Raw genomic sequence first — 8,007 nt, 5'->3', positions numbered from 1 at the left:
CGATTGGTCATGATTAGTCCTTGAGTGGAGGGTATTTAGCAAGTGAGTACGCTGGGCGTACCAGAGGGGTATGCTGCACGTACTCATGCGCTTAAATTGGACGTGGAGTTGCCAAGGTACGCTGGGCGTACCCAGAGTTACGTCAGGCGTACCCGGCCCAGATGCGAAAACCCTAATCCGTCTTGTGCACTATATAAAGGGTGCTAAGGCTCATTTCTCAGCCTCCATATCAGTGAGTGAAACCCTAAAAGAGAGCCTCCCATCATCCTTAGTGTGTGAGAGTGTTGTTGGAGCTAATTGTGCTTTGGTGACTTAGTGAAGGAGAAGGAAAAGAGCTCTTGGAAGCTAAAGCTTGAGGTGCCATTTTGGATCTGAGATCTATAGAGAAAAGGGCCACACTTGGAGGTATAAAGTTCAAAACTTTCCTCTTCTTTTGGTTGTTGTTGCATATGCCATTTCTAGGGCTAAAAACCCCAAAGGTGGAGACTTTATGTGTGTAAAGTGCTCCATGGTCCGAGATCTGTCCCTTTTCAATGGTATTAGTGATTTAGAACCATAAAGTTTCCATCTTGGATGTTAGTTTGAGGTCATGCTTGGGTAATAAGCCTTCTAGAGTTAAAGGATGGAACATTATGGGGGTTGTTGGCTTGTTCAGCCATGCAAAGGCTTAAAGTCATCAACTTTATGGATTAAGAGGCTTAGATGTGGTCAGATCTAGAATTTGGACGTGGGTCTTAACTGTTTAAGACCTCAAGAGCTAAGGGGCAGAAGTTGGGGAGTACGCCGGGCGTAATCCCAGTATGCGCCACGTACTGGGTGGCGTTCCCCGATTCTGAGATGCAGTCGGGTACGCTCAGCGTACACATCTGGTACGCGCAGCGTAACTCGGAAAGTTGACTTTTAGGGTATGGTCTATTACGGGGCCTTTTGAGTTATGAGAGGGGTAAAATGGTCTTTTACCCTTCTGAGAGTATCATAAGAGGGCATAGTCTAGCCTTTGAGAGTTATATTAAATAGAGTATTTATTTCATATGATTAGGCGGAGGCTTGGCCAGCGTTTACTGAGTCAGAGATTTACCGAGATACCCGAGGTGAGTCTTCTCACTATACTTTACTTAGTGTGGTAACAGAGTTATGTAACAGTGTACTATAGAGTTATATGCCAGTGTATTTGCATGTTATTTATGTGTTGTGATTTATTGTGATATGTGATATGCATGATTTAGAGTTACAGAGTTGGGACTTTCGGGTCCCTAGAGTTAGGGCCAGAGGGCCCACAGAGAGTTGGGGCTGGAGGGCCCCACTGAGACACATTGACCAGAGGGTCGACAGAGTTACAGCCTCAAGTGGCTATTATGTGTTAGAGTGGTATTTTGGGGAACTCACTAAGCTTATGCTTACCGTGTTACGTGTTATGTGTTTCAGGTACCTGTGATGACTGCGGGAAGGCGCCGGCTTGATTCGTACACACACATGAGATTTTATGTATTTTGATCTTGGGAGATATTTTGTGAAAACAAAGACATGATACTATGACACCTTATGAATGAATGAGTTTGTAATGATGTGTTTGAAAATGCGAAAAATTGTTTTAAATTTTTACGGTGTTACACCTTAAGCAAAAACAACATAAAATCTCGAAATATCCTCTGCCCGACTCCCGGACTCGCCGAGTCACTACTTGGACTCGTCGAGTCCAGATACTGATTCGCCGAGTCGGGTCGGGCAGAGGCCATAAAAACAATTTTCAGTAGATAAACAAGCATTGCATCACATACAACAGAAACCAATCAAGTCTCTGGTACCACTGATGGGTTTTACACAAATAAACATCCTATGTGCTCATGCAAACCCTAATGCTTGTATCTAGGCTTCTCTATTGTACATGCAATGAATCCAAGACTTGCAAACCCTATATCTAGTAGTATGAATTCGAAATATAACATAACAAATAAGATCTAGATGATTACCTTTTGTTCATTGCTTAATTCCTTCTTGATTCTTCTTGTCTTGGAGCTTAGAGTCACAATTATCACTCCTCTAATGGATCACAAACACCAACTAGCAAGAGGGAAATTATGAGAGAGAATAAAGGATGCTAAAATCAGCCCTAGAGTTTCTTTTGAGATCAAGTGGCCAAAAATTGCATATAGGGGTCTCTATTTATACTGTAGGCTGCTAGGGTTTCTGCCAAAACCCTAATGGACAACTTAATCACCAAGCATCCCATGGAACCTTCTGGAATAGGGCCTATGGACGAAATTTTGATGGATCCCCATCATAATTTCGTTCCCCCTTTGATCCATAAGGTTTCCCAACCCTAAATCCAACTATCACACATTTGACAGTTTAAGCCCCTTTATTCAATTAATCTCTTTTAGTCACCAAATTAATTCCTAATTAATTGATAACTAATATTAATTAAATAATATGATTACTCCTTAAATATATTATTCTTATAATATATATTAATAATCATAATATCTTCTCTCTCTCTCTCTCTCTCTCTCCATAAATTACCCTGTCAAGTTGCTATGGTGAAGGCAACCCAAAAGGACCATGCACAACCGAGTCAAGTACTTACCAAATATAGTTACGAGCTTAGACACTAATCCAACATATAAGAACTAATCTCCTCCAGTAATAACCTTTTTTACGCTGATATCTACAAGAAATTGAGAATGAAGTAGAAATTGAAAATGAAGTATACACAGTTGAGCATTTTAATTTTCATGATTATTGTTTATGTCTTTATAAATTTTTTAGATTTACATAAAGAACTTGATTCTTTTTTGCTAAACGGATATCCATCGGGTTGCACATACCCGACATAGATTTTGTTACCTGAACCCGTCAGGGATTAGACGAGGTGAGGTGAGGATGGATATCGCGATCGGAAATCGAGTGTGCGGATGGGGATTACATCCTCCGCTAATATCTGCCCTTGTTTGTGTCTCTACTTAGAGTGTCATAAACTCATTTTGTCATCCATTGTAACACCCAAAAAATCACCACCCAAAATTTCATTTTTAATTAACTTATAAAATAGTTTACTGAAAAACGTCATCAATATCATATCAACCCATAATCTCATAAGTCAAATATCATAAACATGTTGTGGAATAATAATAATGTCAGAGTACAATCCCATGGATCTCAAAATGCTGAATCATATGAGTGTGATGTGCTGCTACCATGCCAACTCCTTCCCCTTCGACAAAGAGGTACCTAAAACCAAAACTGAAAACCGTACGCACAAAGTTTAGTAAATTCCCCCATCATACCACATACCGTACAATAACATATCAAGCCAGACATATCTGGGTGTCGGCCTCCCCTTCGGTCTATCTCAACCGGATAACGGCTTAGCATATCTCTGTGCTGGCCTCCCCTTCGGTCTGTTTCAACCAGATAACTGCTTAGTATATCTGGGTGTTGGCATCCCCTTCGGTCTATTTCAACCAGATATCAGGGACTATTTCACCCCTACCATTACCACATAAATCATAACATATTGGCACATAAAACATAACATATAATAGCATACCAAATAATTATCACACAGACAATCATCTAACTACAAGCTTTTACTAGTGGGTCGGCATTGTGGCCTTAGGCCCACTTCTACTGGAAAGTAACTCACCTCAATGTCAAACAGTAACTGAACTGTCCTCGATGTCGGGATCAAATCCTCTCACTCCTACACATAACAACCTTCCTAAATTTACCATTACATACTCTTAACCCTTACAAGGGTTACTCAGGTCAAAGCCAAAGTCAAGGTCAACACCTTGGTCAACGTCAACTTTGGGTCAAAGTTAACATCTAGTTGACTCGACTCGCCGAGTCTCCAAATCCTCAAAACACTAAGACCTCGATCCTACTCGCCGAGTCTTGCATGCACTCATCGAGTTCTGCTTCATACAAAGTCAGGACCTTCAACAACCAACTCGACGAGTTCATCCTTGAACTCGTTGAGTCCTTCTTCATGCAAGAAGACACATTTAGCCCTAGACTAGCCGAGTTCCTTATGAACTCTTCGAGTACACCTTCATGCAGTTGGGACTTGCCTTGAACTCGCCAAGTTCCATGATTTCCAGGCCTAGATTCACATCTATCTTGTTGAGTCCTCTCCTAGACTCAAGCAGTTCGATCAAAGCAGAAAAGGGTTGGGGAACCATACACCGACTCGTCGAGTCCCATGAACGACTCACCGAGTCCCCCAAAGTCCATGTCTATACAGTTGATTTCAGTTGGGTTTAACACATCCAAAACATAGATCTAGCCTCCTAGGGTCCATAATACACGTAAAGTTACAAACTTGACGTTCATGCATGGGGTATTTGGCTCAAATGGCCCTAAAATGGAGTCTACAAGATGCATGGGGCTCTTATGGTAATAAACTTGGCACCTTTATGCCATAGGAACCCTCAATGGTTCTAGATCTGAAGTCATACCCCTTTTTTTACCACAAAATCCCGAATATGGCACTTCTAAGGCTTAGAAAAGGTAGAAATGAACCCTAACTAAAGATCTAAAAGATAGATGGTCAAGGTTTCAGCTTTATACCTCAAATAAGCTGGAAATGTGCCAAAACCTCTGGATCTTTGTTAGGCGTGTCAGACCCAACAAATAAAGGGGTACAATAGACTCCAAATACACTGCTTTAATACACTAAAAAAGTAGTACAAGGCAAGCAAGGTCGAACCATAGAGACACAGGAAAAAAGTCTATACCTTTTTGCACAAGGTACTTTGGTCACAAAAGGGGGGGGTTGTTTGCAAAAGTAAATAACTAAATAACAATCTACTTTAAAAGCATGCACAAAATGAAATATATTTGTAAACAAATTGATTGAATGGTTCTAGTTCTAGTTCTCAATGTTGTTGTTCAACTTGATTATGACTTGATGTAATTCAAGATTGGTATTCTATGTTGGTACTGAAAGATATTAACACGCTCTAATAACTCTCGCTTGCCAAATTATCTAACCAAAACACGCTCTTTGATTAGACCTAGCTTTACTAATTCAACCTAAACATGCTTTTAGATTGTATTGAAAAACTGCATTAAGTTTTGTACAAGCTTCCCAACAATGTTCATTTCTTCTCATACGCTCGGAAGTGTGAAAACATGTGATATATGTTTTACAATAAGAAAACGTATTGCTTGTTACCAATTATTAACTCAATAGAACGATTAGGTGCCCTAAAAGTTAATTAACTGCACAAAAATTCAATTCATGAAAGTGGCCAACAAACACAAATCAAATTCAAGGATTCTAGTTTAAACAAAAACATAATCACTAGAATAGAATCACAAATCAAACATCAAATCATATGCTTCAAGTCAAGCAATCAACATGTTTTGAACAAGAACTAGAAACTAGTGTTTCTTAGCGACACATGGCTAAGAACAAATCAAACAAGAAAAATGATGGAATTGAAATGTTTAATGCTTACAAAAATGAAATCAAGTGTTTGCAATGATTAGGTCTTCTAAAAAACTCCAAGAATTCTCCCAAAATCACCCAAGATTGCCCAAAACTGCTCCCAAAAACCATCTTTCTTCAAATGACGTTCTTCTACTCTTTTAATTAAAGTTCACGTGACTTGCCATAAGGCCATGTGTTTTTAGCATGGCCATTCCTTTTGCCCATGTGTTTTTGGCATGGCCATTTGTCATGACCATGTGTTTTTGGCATGGCCCATGCTTTTTGCTAAAAATCAAATACATCTTCACTGTGGCTCCCTCTTCAGTCTAGTTTCACCACGCGTCATGTTGCTCAAATATGAGATGATAAAGGACAAACACAACCTGCATCAATGTGACAAGAAGCGCGTTTCAAACGTAATCCTTTGCTATGATGACAATGCAACAATGACTCGGGTTAATGCTTTCATGTATTCTGCCATGGAATGACCGGTTCATCTTCTCTTCATGTTCCAAAGCTCCATGCTCCAAGCATCCAAGCATCCATGCTCCACGTTCTATGCTCCATAATGCCTGCAAAATAAATCTAAAATAGTGAAGTACCAGACATTCTTAATGAAATATGCAATTGCCTTAATAATCAACTAAATGCAAGAATTATGAACTAGAATGCTATAAAAAGACGGAAATAAACATGCAAAATAGGTGCATAAAATGCACCTATCAATCTTCTTGCTTCCTCTTGGTCTCTCAAGCTTCCTTCTTCTTCTCAAACTTCAAACACACACAAATGGCACCAAAAAGCTCAAGAACACTCAATAATTGATTAGGTTTTCGAGTTAGGGCTTTTCTGGACTGGGAGGGACGATGGAGGCTGGGTTAGGACAAGATAAGGTGTTTAAATAGGGTGCAAACCCTAAATATTAGGGTTTCATCCAGACATTCCTACTCGTCGAGTCGGGCTCTCCGACTCATAGAGTAAGTTACTTAAAACCCACGTCCAAGAGTCTAGTCTACTCGACGAGTTGGGCCTCCAACTCGACGAGTCCCAGTGTAAAAACATACAATTAATTAAGTTGAAATATGTACTGGAACCGGGCGTTACATCCATAGTTTGGAGTTACCTTTAGAATGGTCTAGATTTGATGGAGTGTGAAGTGAGGTTTCAGGAAGTGGTGAGTATCATATTTCAGATTATTTAAAGTAAGGAGACCATAAAAATGAATGTGTATCCGTCATATTTAAGATATTTCAGAAATTAAGTCCTCCGACAACACAACTTTTAAAATACTCATTGGCCCTAGTTACCCGACTAAAAATTTTAAGGCTCTAATCATATTACAAGAGCAATGAGAAAAAACCATTTAAATACTTGAAACAAAATAACACTAAATTGCTTTAATAATCATTTCAATACTAAAACTCTATTAACAAATGTTGTTTCACTATGAGAACTAGGGGTGGGAATTATTTGATCCGGAACCGAAAAGCACAAAAATCAAATCTAACCAAAATCGATTTCAGACTGAATCATATTCAAATTCGGTTTAGGTTTGGTCCGAGACCGAATCGAATTATGAATTTGCATTTTGGTTCGAGTTTTGGTCTTACGAAGTTTAAACCAACCGAACTGAAAACCCGAACTTCATAAATTAATTAATTAAAAAATACATTTTATATTTTATATATTAAATAAAAATATTATTTATAAAGTAAAAATGATTTGAGCCCATTTACTATTTGGATGTTTTTGTATGAAACTTTAGTTCTTTTTGTTTGCAACTTTAGATTTATATGTTAAAAACATTGTAATTTATAAATTTTGTGTGGAAAATTGCAACACTAATTTTTTTTTTGGAGTAAATATTTGGTTTTCTCGGTTTTCAAATCGAATTAAAATTCGGTTTTCGATTTGGTCTAGACAAATTAAATTCGATTTGGTTCGGTTTTCGAAATGGACCAAAAAAATTTCAAACTAAGGAAACCGGAAACCGAATAACCCATAAACCGAACTGATTCTCACCACTGAGAACCACTAGCAAAAACTGTTTACGTACTCAAGCAATCCAAGGTGGTTCAGTGAAAATAAATATCTTTATATGGCGGGTGAGACTTGACATATTGTCTACCAGATTAAATCTTTGCACACAGAGGAGTAAACATTCCTAACACCTTTTGTCCTTTATGCAATGCTTTTGAAGAGAACGAGGTACACATATTTAATAATTGTTCCAAGACACTGGAGATTCAAGGGCATACACATACTTGGTGGAATGATTTTACTGCCTCATCGGACTCCTTAGAAGATTTGTTGGGGGTAAACTCTACTCTAAAAGTGGGAAGTAGGTCTTTAGATATCTTAGAAGCGATATCAAGAGCATTCTTATGGACTATATGGAAATAGGGGTGCAAACGAGCCAAGTTACTTGTGTGTTATTCAAGATCGAATCGTTAAAAGCTCGACTCGAGATCGATTATAAACGAGCCCGAACCAAGCTCGAACTTAATATTAAGCTTGTTTATTAAACGAGCTCGAGCTCGAGCCTCTGTTACTTGGCTCGATTAGGCTCACGA

Source organism: Lactuca serriola, chromosome 8 (genome assembly GCF_051521515.1).
Source record: "Lactuca serriola cultivar US96UC23 chromosome 8, Lser_US96UC23_V15, whole genome shotgun sequence".
Taxonomy (NCBI): Eukaryota; Viridiplantae; Streptophyta; class Magnoliopsida; order Asterales; family Asteraceae; genus Lactuca; species Lactuca serriola.
The sequence above is the reverse complement of the archived record's forward strand: the minus strand, read 5'-3'. Positions refer to the sequence as shown.